Raw genomic sequence first — 16,578 nt, forward strand, 5'->3', positions numbered from 1 at the left:
TAACAGGAAGAAACCTCCAGCAGAACCAGGCTCAGGGAGGGGCAGTCTTCTGCTGGGACTGGTTGGGGCTGAGGGAGAGAACCAGGAAAAAGACTGTGTGCTGTGGAGGGGAGCAGAGATCGATCACTAATGATTAAATGCAGAGTGGTGCATACAGAGCAAAAAGAGAAACAAACACTCAGTGCATCATGGGAACCCCCCAGCAGTCTAAGTCTATAGCAGCATAACTAAGGGATGGTTCAGGGTCACCTGATCCAGCCCTAACTATAAGCTTTAGCAAAAAGGAAAGTTTTAAGCCTAATCTTAAAAGTAGAGAGGGTGTCTGTCTCCCTGATCTGAATTGGGAGCTGGTTCCACAGGAGAGGAGCCTGAAAGCTGAAGGCTCTGCCTCCCATTCTACTCTTACAAACCCTAGGAACTACAAGTAAGCCTGCAGTCTGAGAGCGAAGCGCTCTATTGGGGTGATATGGTACTACGAGGTCCCTAAGATAAGATGGGACCTGATTATTCAAAACCTTATAAGTAAGAAGAAGAATTTTAAATTCTATTTTAGAATTAACAGGAAGCCAATGAAGAGAGGCCAATATGGGTGAGATATGCTCTCTCCTTCTAGTCCCCGTCAGTACTCTAGCTGCAGCATTTTGAATTAACTGAAGGCTTTTTAGGGAACTTTTAGGACAACCTGATAATAATGAATTACAATAGTCCAGCCTAGAGGAAATAAATGCATGAATTAGTTTTTCAGCATCACTCTGAGACAAGACCTTTCTGATTTTAGAGATATTGCGTAAATGCAAAAAAAGCAGTCCTACATATTTGTTTAATATGCGCTTTGAATGACATATCCTGATCAAAATGACTCCAAGATTTCTCACAGTATTACTAGAGGTCAGGGTAATGCCATCCAGAGTAAGGATCTGGTTAGACACCATGTTCTAAGTTTTGTGGGGCCAAGTACAATAACTTCAGTTTTATCTGAGTTTAAAAGCAGGAAATTAGAGGTCATCCATGTCTTTATGTCTGTAAGACAATCCTGCAGTTTAGCTAATTGGTGTGTGTCCTCTGGCTTCATGGATAGATAAAGCTGGGTATCATCTGCGTAACAATGAAAATTTAAGCAATACCGTCTAATAATACTGCCTAAGGGAAGCATGTATAAAGTGAATAAAATTGGTCCTAGCACAGAACCTTGTGGAACTCCATAATTAACTTTAGTCTGTGAAGAAGATTCCCCATTTACATGAACAAATTGTAATCTATTAGACAAATATGATTCAAACCACCGCAGCGCAGTGCCTTTAATACCTATGGCATGCTCTAATCTCTGTAATAAAATTTTATGGTCAACAGTATCAAAAGCAGCACTGAGGTCTAACAGAACAAGCACAGAGATGAGTCCACTGTCCGAGGCCATAAGAAGATCATTTGTAACCTTCACTAATGCTGTTTCTGTACTATGATGAATTCTAAAACCTTACTGAAACTCTTCAAATAGACCATTCCTCTGCAGATGATCAGTTAGCTGTTTTACAACTACCCTTTCAAGAATTTTTGAGAGAAAAGGAAGGTTGGAGATTGGCCTATAATTAGCTAAGATAGCTGGGTCAAGTGATGGCTTTTTAAGTAATGGTTTAATTACTGCCACCTTAAAAGCCTGTGGTACATAGCCAACTAACAAAGATAGATTGATCATATTTAAGATCGAAGCATTAAATAATGGTAGGGCTTCCTTGAGCAGCCTGGTAGGAATGGGGTCTAATAAACATGTTGATGGTTTGGATGAAGTAACTAATGAAATAACTCAGACAGAACAATCGGAGAGAAGAGTCTAACCAAATACCGGCATCACTGAAAGCAGCCAAAGATAACGATACGTCTTTGGGATGGTTATGAGTAATTTTTTCTCTAATAGTTAAAATTTTGTTAGCAAAGAAAGTCATGAAGTCATTACTAGTTAAAGGTAATGGAATACTCAGCTCAATAGAGCTCTGACTCTTTGTCAGCCTGGCTACAGTGCTGAAAAGAAACCTGGGGTTGTTCTTATTTTCTTCAATTAGTGATGAGTAGAAAGATGTCCTAGCTTTACGGAGGGCTTTTTTATAGAGCAACAGACTCTTTTTCCAGGCTAAGTGAAGATCTTCTAAATTAGTGAGACGCCATTTCCTCTCCAACTTACGGGTTATCTGCTTTAAGCTACGAGTTTGTGAGTTATACCACGGAGTCAGGCACTTCTGATTTAAAGCTCTCTTTTTTAGAGGAGCTACAGCATCCAAAGTTGTCTTCAATGAGGATGTAAAACTATTGACGAGATACTCTATCTCACTTAGAGAGTTTAGGTAGCTACTCTGCACTGTGTTGGTATATGGCATTAGAGAACATAAAGAAGGAATCATATCCTTAAACCTAGTTACAGCGCTTTCTGAAAGACTTCTAGTGTAATGAAACTTATTCCCCACTGCTGGGTAGTCCATCAGAGTAAATGTAAATGTTATTAAGAAATGATCAGACAGAAGGGAGTTTTCAGGGAATACTGTTAAGTTTTCTATTTCCATACCATAAGTCAGAACAAGATCTAAGATATGATTAAAGTGGTGGGTGGACTCATTTACTTTTTGAGCAAAGCCAATAGAGTCTAATAATAGATTAAATGCAGTGTTGAGGCTGTCATTCTCAGCATCTGTGTGGATGTTAAAATCGCCCACTATAATTATCTTATCTGAGCTAAGCACTAAGTCAGACAAAAGGTCTGAAAATTCACAGAGAAACTCACAGTAACGACCAGGTGGACGATAGATAATAACAAATAAAACTGGTTTTTGGGACTTCCAATTTGGATGGACAAGACTAAGAGTCAAGCTTTCAAATGAATTAAAGCTCTGTCTGGGTTTTTGATTAATTAATAAGCTGGAATGGAAGATTGCTGCTAATCCTCCGCCTCGGCCCGTGCTACGAGCATTCTGACAGTTAGTGTGACTCGGGGGTGTTGACTCATTTAAACTAACATATTCATCCTGCTGTAACCAGGTTTCTGTAAGGCAGAATAAATCAATATGTTGATCAATTATTATATCATTTACCAACAGGGACTTAGAAGAGAGAGATCTAATGTTTAATAGACCACATTTAACTGTTTTAGTCTGTGGTGCAGTTGAAGGTGCTATATTATTTTTTCTTTTTGAATTTTTATGCTTAAATAGATTTTTGCTGGTTATTGGTAGTCTGGGAGCAGGCACCGTCTCTACGGGGATGGGGTAATGAGGGGATGGCAGGGGGAGAGAAGCTGCAGAGATGTGTGTAAGACTACAACTCTGCTTCCTGGTCCCAACCCTGGATAGTCACGGTTTGGAGGATTTAAGAAAATTGGCCAGTTTTCTAGAAATGAGAGCTGCTCCATCCAAGTGGGATGGATGCCGTCTCTCCTAACAAGACCAGGTTTTCCCCAGAAGCTTTGCCAATTATCTATGAAGCCCACCTCATTTTTTGGACACCACTCAGACAGCCAGCAATTCAAGGAGAACATGCGGCTAACATGTCACTCCCGGTCCGATTGGGGAGGGGCCCAGAGAAAACTACAGAGTCCGACATTGTTTTTGCAAAGTTACACACCGATTCAATGTTAATTTTAGTGACCCCCGATTGGCGTAACCGGGTGTCATTACTGCCGACGTGAATTACAATCTTACCAAATTTACGCTTAGCCTTAGCCAGCAGTTTCAAATTTCCTTCAATGTCGCCTGCTCTGGCCCCCGGAAGACAATTGACTATGGTTGCTGGTGTCGCTAACTTCACATTTCGCAAAACAGAGTCGCCAATAACCAGAGTTTGATCCTCGGCGGGTGTGTCATCGAGTGGGGAAAAACGGTTAGAAATGTGAACGGGTTGGCGGTGTACACGAGGCTTCTGTTTAGGACTATGCTTCCTCCTCACAGTCACCCAGTCGGCCTGCTTTCCCGGCTGCTCGGGATCTGCCAGGGGGTAACTAACAGCGGCTAAGCCTCCTTGGTCCGCACCGACTACAGGGGCCTGGCTAGCTGTAGAATTTTCCACGGTGCGGAGCCGAGTCTCCAATTCGCCCAGCCTGGCCTCCAAAGCTACGAATAAGCTACACTTATTACAAGTACCGTTACTGCTAAAGGAGGCCGAGGAATAACTAAACATTTCACACCCAGAGCAGAAAGTGCAGGAGAGACAGGAGAAGCTGCCATGCTAAATCGGCTAAGAGCTAGTAGCTACGCTAAGCTAGCGGATTCCTAAAAACACGCAAAGTGAATAATGTGTAAATAATTTAGAGGTGATTCAGCAGAAGGAGTGCTTTAGTTAAGGCACGTAAAGATTACACTGGGAAACAAATCGTAATCTAGATAACTAGATCAATCTAACTGTGCAGATTAAACAGCTAACATACAGAAAAACACCGCTGTGCTCCGGAACAGGAAGTGATACAATACCGCAGTGAGAACCAACCACCAGTTGATACAAGCGTCAAACTCCGGGGATGAGAGGATGCGAAACATCACTGTACAGTGGCTTGAGAATCTGTTGCAAGATGACAAGACACTTTGAAAACATTTTTTTGTGGTTTGAGCTGTCAAAGTTTTGAAGTAGAATTTACTAATGGCAAGTGAGTAAAATTAACATAAGCAAAAGAATATACCAGGTTAAATTTACTTAGAAGTTCTGTGTAGAAATTGTTACCAAGGATTTTCGAAAGCAAATTTTAATCCACATTTTTTTCAGTGTAAGGCCTCTAAACTGTGTATCATCACAACTGACTACAGCTGGTAGCTTCTGTACCAACATAAAATGGTTTGTTTAACAGCTCTCATGGGATTAACTGACACAGGGTACAATGTTGAAGTCCAAAGAGCACAGTACAGATCTGAGAAAGACGGTTTTAGATTTGCACAAGTCAGAAATGTCTTTTGGAACCATTTCTAAACAACTGTTAAAAGTAGAAAATTGCCTTGGGGTGACATGTTGTGATTTTGGCACTGTAGAAATAAATCAAATTAAATTGTTAAACATATTTCAAGATCATCAAATGAAACAACTGCATACAATTTACTGTTGCGGTGTCGTCTGGAAGAAAACCCAAAACTGTCACCTTCAGCTAAATGGAAATTAGTTTAGATTAGGGCTGGGCGATATGACATAAAATTCATATTGGGGTATAAATGAAATACCTTCACGATAACAGCATACGAGGTCTGTGAGAAAAGTATCCGACCTTTTATTTTATGCAAAAAATATATGGATTTGATTCATATGTTTTTACGTCAGCCAAGCTTGAACCTTCATGCGCATGCGTGAGTTTTTTCATCTTCCTTATTTAACCAGAAAATATCCCATTGAGATTAAAAACCTCTTTTTCAAGGGAGTGCTGGCCAAAATGGCAGCAACAAACACAAAATACAGTTACATATTTATACAATAAAAACACAGAAGTTATAAACACATTATGAGAAACAAGTGCATATAGTACAATTGGCCTCAGTAACTCTTAGTTTGGATTTAAAAGTGCTCAAAGAAATTAATTCAGTTAGTTTCCAGTCTTTCTGTAGCATGTTCCACGCATAAGGTGCAGAATAAACAAAGGCTCTTTTGCCCAATTCCGTCCGAGCAAAGGGGACAGAAAGCAACAAATACTCTTTTGAACGAAGAGAATAGGATTCTACATTTCTCAGAGTAATTAACGAGCAAATGTATGATGGCAGCACTCCCAAAATTGCCTTATAAATGAAAGTGTAGAGATGACTAGCCCTTCGAGTGGCCAGAGCAGACCATCCTACTCGAGTGTATAATTCACAGTGGTGAGTAGACATTTTACTGTTCATAATGAACCTCAAGGCAGCATGATAAACAGTATCAATTGTCTGTAAACATTGAGCACCAGCATTCATGTACAGAAGATCTCCATAATCCAACACAGATACAAATGATGCAGCGACAAGACGCTTTTTCACATTAAAAGAAAAACACAACTTATTACGAAAATAAAAACCAATTTTTAGCTTCAGCTTCTTGACAAGATTTTCTATATGTGGCTTGAAAGTGAGTGAATCATCAATCAAGACACCTAAATATTTATACATATGAACCACCTGTATTTCACTGCCCTCAAGAGTGGACACAGTGGGTACCATTTGAGGCTTTTTGCAGTTAGAGAATAACATAAGCTTTGTTTTTTCAGCATTAAGAAAAAGTTTCAAGTGTATTAGAGAGTGCTAAACAGCTACAAAAGCGTTCTGCAAAGATTCTACAGCCTGAACAAAAGTTTTCACGCCTGTCTGTTGTGTCATTTGCCTGTGGGCAGGCTTTGAGTGAGCACTGGTCCACCCCTCTCATTGTTTTTTCATTGTGAGGAAATGGCGGAATGATTTGGGGTTTGTTCCATCAGAATTTTTTCAGAAACTGTTAGAGACAGGCAGCTGGAAACCATTCAGAAAATTCACATGGCTTTCGGTGAAAATTTTATGGGCTTCACAGAGATTGAGTGTTACTACCACTTTAAGGACAGCCCACAATGGCGCACGGCGCGCCGCGCTCTGAGCCGCGATCGACAGGCAGAAACCACCAGATCATTTCTAAACGGATGGCTATGTTGATCCGGGACCGTCGTGTGCAATTTCTCTGGTTATCACAAGAGCTGGACATCAGCCATTTTCCGGCAGATTTCACTTTTAACAAGAGATTTTGTCATGGGAAGCCGTGCGGAGGCTTCGCGCATCACGACGGAGCCGCTGATGGAGCGAGATAGAGATGCATAGAGATGCAATAAATACAATTTAATATTGCAAATGTGCACAACAGGTCAAAATACTGCTTTTAGTCTGTCAATTGAGTCTCCACAAAAAGGTGACGTGTGGGCAGGCCCGAGGGTAGGAGACGCCTATCCAAAGAAGAGCCGGGACCCACAAGGTTCCACCGCCAACGGAGACCTGCAATACACCGAAGCCGCGAAGTCCCGAGTCCACCGTGGCCACCGCTTCCAGCTGTCAGATCTGGTACTGCTGGCAGGGAAAACAAATAGGTTAAAGGTGGGTGTGTGTACACCCAGCAAACAGTCAGCAAAAAGTACAGTTCCTCTCCTGAGGGAAAAATCCACCACTCCCAGAAAACAGGAACACTGAAAACGTGCAGTACCAACAGTAACACTCTGAGAAAAGGAAAGTGAGGAGTGGAAACGCCAGCTCCTCCAAACTTCCACAAACCCAGCTCCAAGCTGCAAGTATACCAGAGGTTACGACTGCAAAGGTCAGTAGCAATAAATGTGCGAACGGCACAAAGCGGCTGAGTAGGATTACCTGACGGGTAAGCTGATAACTCTGCAGAGTTGTGGTGTCTCTTCCAGGCTTTTATGGGATGTGATGATTAGGATGATGATTACTGACAGCTGTCAGCTCCTGGCTCCTGGTGGCTTCCTGCGGCGACCGCGCCCTGTGGTGCCCGAAGCCCGACGACAGGCAGGGCGCCCTCTGGTGTTGGCCAGCAGTACCTCCTCTTCGGGCGGCCCACACAACAATTGGATTCTTTAATGAAAGACTTTAATGGAGGTTTTTTTGGACGCTGTTCGGAGTCCTCGGGCTGATCAGAGCACAGGCAGCTGATGGCTCAGTGATGCTGAAAACAGATGCTGCTGTTTTTCAGCGTCACTGAGCTGTGCTGTTTTTCAGCGTCTCTGTGCTGGCTGCATCGCACGTCTCACATGAACAGTGAGAGACACACCTCAGCTCAGAACACCCCCCACACTGATCCTCTGCAGCAACGGAGCAGCGGTTCACAGACATTTCACACAGAGGTTTTGCTGGATCAAAAAAACTCCACGGACGTTATCGCGATTAGGCGGTGGAGTCCAAATTTCTGTCGTAGGCCATATTTATACAGTATACCATATAAACTGTATATACATCATCCATAGTTCAGATGGTCAAAGACAATCCAAGAACACAAGGCACAGGTCTGCCATAAACTGGAAGCTACTGTTGGAACACAAGTACCACTGTCTTCGGTCAAGCCACTTTTATATTGCTATAGATTGAGAGGGTGCTGCTGAAGAAATAAGCTGCTGCTCCAAAATAAACTCCATCAAGCTCTACTAATGTTTGTAGCTTACAGAAAAGAGAAGTCAAAAATCTGAAGAACAATGTTATTTGGCCACACTGACCAAAGGTATGCTTAATCAAATCAATTTCAAATCAAATCAATTTTATTTATATAACGCCAAATCACAACAACAGTTGTCCCAAGGCGCTTTATATTGCAAGGCAAAAGCCATACAATAATTACAGAAAAACCCCAACAGGAAGAAACCTCCAGCAGAACCAGGCTCAGGGTTCTGCTCAGGGAGGGGCAGTCTTCTGCTGGGACTGGTTGGGGCTAAAGGGAGAGAATCAGGAAAAAGACATGCTGTGGAAGACAGCAGAGATCAATCACTAATGACTAAATGCAGAGTGGTGCATACAGAGCAAAAAGAGAAAGAAACACAGGGTCACCTGATCCAGCCCTAACTATAAGCTTTAGCAAAAAGGAAAGTTTTAAGCCTAATCTTAAAAGTAGAGAGGGTGTTTGTCTCCCTGATCCGAATTGGGAGCTGGTTCCAGAGGAGAGGAGCCTGAAAGCTGAAGGCCCTGCCTCCCATTCTACTCTTAAAAACCCTAGGAACTACAAGTAAGCCTGCAGTCTGAGAGCGAAGCACTCTATTGGGGTGATATGGTACTACGAGGTCCCTAAGATAAGATGGGACCTGATTATTCAAAACCGTATAAGTAAGAAGAAGAATTTTAAATTCTATTCTAGAATTAACAGGAAGCCAATGAAGAGAGGCCAATATGGGTGAAATATGCTCTCTCCTTCTAGTCCCCGTCAGTACTCTAGCTGCAGCATTTTGAATTAACTGAAGGCTTTTCAGGGAACCTTTAGGACAACCTGATAATAATGAATTACAATAGTCAAGCCTAGAGGAAATAAATGCATGAATTAGTTTTTCAGCATCACTCTGAGACAAGACCTTTCTAATTTTAGAGGTACTGCGCAAATGTAAAAAAACAGTCCTACATATTTGCTTAATATGCGCTTTGAAGGACATATCCTGATCAAAATGACTCCAAGATTTCTCACAGTATTACTAGAGGTCAAGGTAATGCCATCCAGAGTAAGGATCTGGTTAGACACCATGTTTCTAAGATTTGTGGGGCCAAGTACAATAACTTCAGTTTTATCTGAATTTAAAAGCAGGAAATTAGAGGTCATCCATGTCTTTATGTCTGTAAGACAATCCTGCAGTTTAACTAATTGGTGTGTGTCCTCTGGCTTCATGGATAGATAAAGCTGGGTATCATCTGCGTAACAATGAAAATTTAAGCAATTTAAGCAAAGCTAATAATACTGCATAAGGGAAGCATGTATAAAGTGAATAAAATTGGTCCTAGCACAGAACCTTGTGGAACTCCATAATTAACCTTAGTCTGTGAAGAAGACTCCCCATTTACATGAACAAATTGTAATCTATTAGATAAATATGATTCAAACCACCGCATCGCAGTGCCTTTAATACCTATGGTATGGTCTGATCTCTGTAATAAAATTTTATGGTCAACAGTATCAAAAGCAGCACTGAGGTCTAACAGGGCAAGCACAGAGATGAGTCCACTGTCTGAGGCCATAAGAAGATCATTTGTAACTTTCACTACTGCTGTTTCTGTACTATGATGAATTCTGAAACCTGACTGAAACTCTTCAAATAGACCATTCCTCTGCAGATGATCAGTTAGCTGTTTTAGAACTACCCTTTCAAGAATTTTTGAGAGAAAAGGAAGGTTGGAGATTGGCCTATAATTAGCTAAGATAGCTGGGTCAAGTGATGGCTTTTTAAGTAATGGTTTAATTACTGCCACCTTAAAAGCCTGTGGTACATAGCCAACTAATAAAGATAGATTGATCATATTTAAGATCGAAGCATTAATTAATGGTAGGGCTTCCTTGAGCAGCCTGGGAGGAATGGGGTCTAATAGACATGTTGATGGTTTGGAGGAAGTGACTAATGAAAATAACTCAGACAGAACAATTGGAGAGAAACCGTCTAACCAAATACCAGCATTACTGAAAGCAGCCAAAGATAACGATATGTCTTTGGGATGGTTATGAGTAATTTTTCCTCTAATAGTTAAAATTTTATTAGCAAAGAAAGTCATGAAGTCATTACTAGTTAAAGTTAAAGGAATACTCAGCTCAATAGAGCTCTGACTCTTTGTCAGCCTGGCTACAGTGCTGAAAAGAAACCTGGGGTTGTTCTTATTTTCTTCAATTAGCTTAGAGGAATAAAAGTGACCCCACCAACTCTAATGGCCCCTTCACACATAACATTAATGAGGCCAAATGGCGCACGAAGGAGGATTCGAATGGCACTCATGAACTTCTCGAAAGCCTCGTACAGCAGTCGGCACAACCATTCAGCCACAGCACATGCATTCTACATTCGCATGTCGCTTGTGCTAGAAATCCATTTGAATGGCGGTCAAGATGAGATCACACTGCCATCTTATCATGGTCACAACATACTCACAAATTCGGACAAATCAGGTCGCAGCCGAGGGGCTGCAGGAAATCATTGGCCACGTTGAACCTTGGCCGCAATAGAGCCAACTTTCACAACAGCAGCCAAATGAGGGCAAATGGCGGGCGAGTACCCGTTCGACCCACTCTCAGCCGGAGTCCAGGTGCCACCCACGAACATCCAACACCATTCATGGGGCACTTAGAAAATGTGGGACCATTCGCATGGCCAACACAAATATAGAGCACGGGACACCACTTTTGAGCTGCAGGCCAGGTGGCGAAAGCTCAAAGGGTGGTCAGTGTGTCATATCCACCCCTGAGCAACACGAATGGTGTGCGAGTGTGTCCCCCACCCCACACACACACACCACGAGCCTACATTGTCGAGGTGTGACTGAGGTGGCATTGGCTCAAATGGTGGCCCGAGTGCAGTGCGATCGCTGTCCAGCACAGCATGCACATCTGGGCGGCTGTCATGTACATGATGGAACAGCTCACAGCTGTCGAACACCCATAATGGCATATCCAGCATGTCCCACTGGAGGTGGAATCACAGTCCAGCAGCATGCCCACACTACCACAACAGAGATAAAAATAAAAACCCAGCTGCTCCAGCTGCATGTTACAGTAGCAGTGTTCCATCTGACAAGACAGCAACATCATGTGACACGTGACTGCTGATGATCACGGCCCAGGCATGCCCACCGAGGCAATCAGATAATGCCAGTGCACGCAGGTGTACTGAAGCCATCAGATGATCACACGCGCGTTCATCAAGGCAATCATCATGTCACACCTGACCACTGTTTCATCGCTACTCACAGCTGGAGAACACACATCGTGCCATGAAGAACATCACCTCTCAAAATGCCACTGCGATGCACGTGTCAGCAGGCTCTCATAACATGGTGAAAAATAAAAACAGCTCACCAGCCTGCTGAGCCCCACATGACATGCGATCGCAACGTCCACATGGTCCATCCATCATGTGACAGTCTGACTGACAGACCAGTGTGGGCAGCTCATTTGCCCCACATCCTGGAGCCATGAGTCCATTCATGTGAGCACTTTGCTGCTCTGGACAGGGCGGCGTGTCGCTTGTCGATGATGTGATGTCCGTATTGACATGATCACATGCGATCACATCCACTACAGTTATGTGTTTGTCAGGGTACTGTGGTTGACATGTAATCACGTCATGGGTTGGATGTCATTCAAGATCAAGCAGGGTGGGAGCTGACCACTGCCCATGGCCAGAGACTGCATTCCTGTGGCTTGCGCATGCTCCAATACGCTCATCATGTCGCCCGTGACCTCTGTATCATTGCCACTCACAGCTGAAGAACACATATCGTGCTATGAGGAACATCACCTCAACACACCACTGCGATGCATGTGTCGTGTCATGACATGGTGTCATGACATGGTGAAAAATAAAAACACATATCACCTTCGGAATGCGTTCAGCTCCACCTCAGTGCACACTGCAGACAACATCAGCCAGGCTGCTCCATGTGAAAATATCCATCTGAACATGTGAACGACCAGCTGGTGGGGCAAATGTCACATCCACCATGTGAGTTATAGTCCACATGACCTTGTGTCCTTCGGCGCATCACACGCTGACTGGCCAGAGACAGCTGGACGTGCAGAGCCAGCTAATGTGTTCATGATGTGAGCGCATGAATTCATTCATGTCAGTTCATTAATTCCTTGTTTACATCCTTGGGCATGGTTCATGAACAAAAAGGAACAGAAGGATGATAATTCTTGTATTGTCTGCTCTTTATAACAGGAATGAAATATTTTAGCAGACAAAACGAAATCCATTTGTTTCCTCAAATACAACACAGACCATTCAGTCATCAAGTATCAATTAAACATCATTACCAGTAACATGATTGTCTTACATTTAAACAGTACATTAATTGTTCTTATAATGTTCTGTGCTCTCTCATTATGTTGTCCTTACACATTTTTTTTTTATTTATGTACATTTGTACAACATTTAATTGCTTCTGATGTGGTATCACACATCTCACGTGGTCTCATGTGACAGCCTGACTGACACACTGTTCATGCGTGTGCACATAAGCGTGCAGGAAACAGTCGCCATGGGATCGTACGGCATCCATACACAGCTGTGGAATTTTTCGGGGTTTGACAATTTGGCCTTTTCCGGCCTGTTTCAGCCTCATTTGCCAACTTCATGTTATGTGTGAAGGGACCATAAGAATGGTGGTGGTATAGCAACATGCTCTGGGGCTGATTTGCTGCCAGTGAAATGGGTGTAGTGCACAAAGTGTGTGGAATAGCAAAGGAGGACTACCTAAAATTTCTTCAACAAAACCTCAAGCCATCAGGTAGATGTTGAAACTTGAACACAATTTGGAGTTCCAACATGACAATGACCAAAGGATGTGAAATCAATAAAGCATCTAACATTAAGCTTTGGGAATTGCCTTCTCAAGACCCTGACATGAACTCTTACCAAAAATATCAGGACTGTGCTTAAAAGTCAGGTTAGTTCCACAAAGCCAAAAATAAAGAACTGCAAACGTCGCTATGGGGCATTCACCTAAATATTAGGTGGATATAGGTATAATTTTGACCCTGTTTGATTTGAAAACCCCAACATACAAATTAAAATGTGTGTTCCAAATCCTTGTTTTTCCCCTAGAAATATACTGTACAATCATTCTGCCACACATACACACACAGACACACACACAAAAAATCATTCATAGCTCAATATTGCAATGATGTTCCTGTCCATGACGAGTGTATGTAAACCTCTGATCACAACTCTAACACTAACAGGCACATAATGAAATAAGCCATATTTGAAAAAAAATGTGACCTGATTTTAGTTAAATATGTCATTCTTTGTGAAAACTGTGACATGTTTATCCAGTTTAAAATAGTTATTTTTCAGAAGCAATTAGGTGGACTTGACATACGAATTCACAAAGATGAAACATAAATGTACTTCCCAGTTCTTATTAAATTATTTTGTGACACCTACTGAACTGTCTAATTATTCAGCTGACAATAAATATGAAAACCCCTAATGTGCAATACACAAAATTCATAACTAACAATTCATAGGTTATGTGTAGCTCATAACTGATGTTTATAAGCCATTAGTAGTTGATGCTCCCTTGAATATAGTGAATAGTAAAATGTTAATCCAATAAACCCCACCCATCATATAAAACCAGGCTTCTGAATTATGTCCTAGCTACATGAGCTTGTGGTGCAATATGAACAATCTTTGTTGGATGTGTGCATTTGGAGGTCAATTTACAAAAGTGACTATTTTTACTCGAGGCCATCAAATATGGCCATTGGGTATTGCGAAGGCTTTGCGTCCATCCATCCGTCTGCGCTCAGCATAAGTTCAGTCTTATTATTGCCAGAGTCTTTAAATTCACAGGAAACATTCTTGGGACACAGACCTTGAACAAGTTAAAAATGACTAACCTTGACCTATTTTAAGGGGTATTTTAAGAATTTAAAAAGTCACATTCTGTGACTTTTAGTTTAATGCTATGAATCATGCAAATCTTTTTTTTTTGAGGGGCAGGGGTGACTGTCAATCAGAGCAGAGTGGCACCATGACGTCACTGGCTGGTCTCCCTCTGGTGCTCCAAAACCACTTTGTGTGTAAATATGACCTGTTTCTCATATATCATGTAAAAGGTAGCAAGAAAAACACTGTTTCTGGAACCTGTTAACACCCCCGGAGTGATATACAAGACATTTCGCGGATGTTAGTTTGGTGACATCACTGGCTGGTCTAGCTGCTAACTCTATTTTGTTTGTGTGTAATATAACATCTTTCTCATATATTATGTAAACGCTACCAACAAATAAACACTTCTGAACCTGAAAACGCTGTTTTTGTAACCTGATAACACCTTTGGAATGATTTACAAGACATCGCGCGGATGTCAGAGTAATTTTCACTAACTCAAAGCTAACTTTCGCCCTTGTCAAAAGCTCATGTACATTCTGCATTGGCACATTACTGAAATATATTCTACTCAGTTGACCTTACGTACCATACTATATATACTCAACAAAATATAAACGCAACACTTTTGGTTTTGCTCCCATTTGTATGAGATGAACTCAAAGATCTAAAACTTTTTCCACATACACAATATCACCATTTCCCTCAAATATTGTTCACAAACCAGTCGTGATAGTGAGCACTTCTCCTTTGCTGAGATAATCCATCCCACCTCACAGGTGTGCCATACCAAGATGCTGATTAGACACCATGATTAGTGCACAGGTGTGCCTTAGACTGCCCACAATAAAAGGCCACTCTGAAAGGTGCAGTTTTGTTTTATTGGGGGGGGGGGGGATACCAGTCAGTATCTGGTGTGACCACCATTTGCCTCATGGAGTGCAACACATCTCCTTCGCATTGTCCATGAAGAGAACACCTCTCCAACGTGCCAAACGCCAGCGAATGTGAGCATTTGCCCACTCAAGTCGGTTACGACGACGAACTGGAGTCAGGTCGAGATCCCGATGAGGACGACGAGCATGCAGATGAGCTTCCCTGAGACGGTTTCTGACAGTTGTGTAGAAATTCTTTGGTTATGCAAACCGATTGTTCCAGCAGCTGTCCGAGTGGCTGGTCTCAGACGATCTTGGAGGTGAACATGCTGGATGTGGAAGTCCTGGGCTGGTGTGGTTACACGTGGTCCGCGGTTGTGAGGCTGGTTGGATGTACTGCCAAATTCTCTGAAACGCCTTTGGAGACGGCTTATGGTAGAGAAATGAACAGTCAATACACAAGCAACAGCTCTGGTTGACATTCCTGCTGTCAGCATGCCAATTGCACGCTCCCTCAAATCTTGCGACATCTGTGGCATTGTGCTGTGTGATAAAACTCCACCTTTCAGAGTGGCCTTTTATTGTGAGCAGTCTAAGGCACACCTGTGCACTAATCATGGTGTCTAATCAGCATCTTGATATGGCACACCTGTGAGGTGGGATGGATTATCTCAGCAAAGGAGAAGTGCTCACTATCACAGATTTAGACTGTTTGTGAACAATATTTGAGGGAAATGGTGATATTGTGTATGTGGAAAAAGTTTTAGATCTTTGAGTTCATCTCATACAAAATGGGAGCAAACCAAAAGTGTTGCGTTTATATTTTTGTTGAGTGTACATTCTGTGGGTAAACGCAATAGTAAAGTCATAGTGAACTGAGTGGAATCGTGCTTTGATCTGATGGTATACAATATTGAATGTTTATTCGTTCAATGGTACGAATATTTCATGAGGTGAAAGCTGGAACATACCATTCAACGAGGTGAAGTCGAGTGAATGGTTTGTTCCATCTTTCACCTCATGGTTTGTCAGATAGCAGCTTGTTCACTCAGCCACTGTGTTGCACCTGAATCACGCTGCTAATTTGTGGCGTGTGGGCCATGTTTGGTCTGGAATCCTTTTTCTGTATACTTGGTGATGTTGAGGTTAGTGAAGGTGAAACTGAGTGACCCTAGTCTTTGGTATTCTTTAATATGAAAAATAATTGTATATTTTTCTTTGAAAAGTCAGTTTACTTTTTAAAAAACAATGATCAAGCTTTGTAGGACTGTGGTAGGATTACATAAATAATAAGCATATCACATAAATTAGCTCTTACATTTTTAAGTGCCTCACATTTTTCACACAACACACCTCGCATTTTGGATTTTTTTTTTTTTTTTTGGGGGGGGGGGGGGGCACCATTGGGCCTGAAAAAAAAATTCTAGGGAAAGCACTGTTTACTGTAAATGGCCTAAAATACAACCTTGAACAAATATGTAGTAAATTCTCCATACAAGCTTATTTCATATACTAGAGATGTATCAATGATTACAAAATCATGACGTATCACTATTAACATGTAAAACTCATTTCACAAACCAAATTAAAAATTATTGTTAAAAGAAATGTGCCACTTCCTTGTGTGTTATTCGGGTTAATTTCAGTGAAGATGATGCTTTGACTGAAAACACA

This window comes from Thalassophryne amazonica, chromosome 19 (assembly GCF_902500255.1).
Source record: "Thalassophryne amazonica chromosome 19, fThaAma1.1, whole genome shotgun sequence".
NCBI lineage: Eukaryota > Metazoa > Chordata > Actinopteri > Batrachoidiformes > Batrachoididae > Thalassophryne > Thalassophryne amazonica.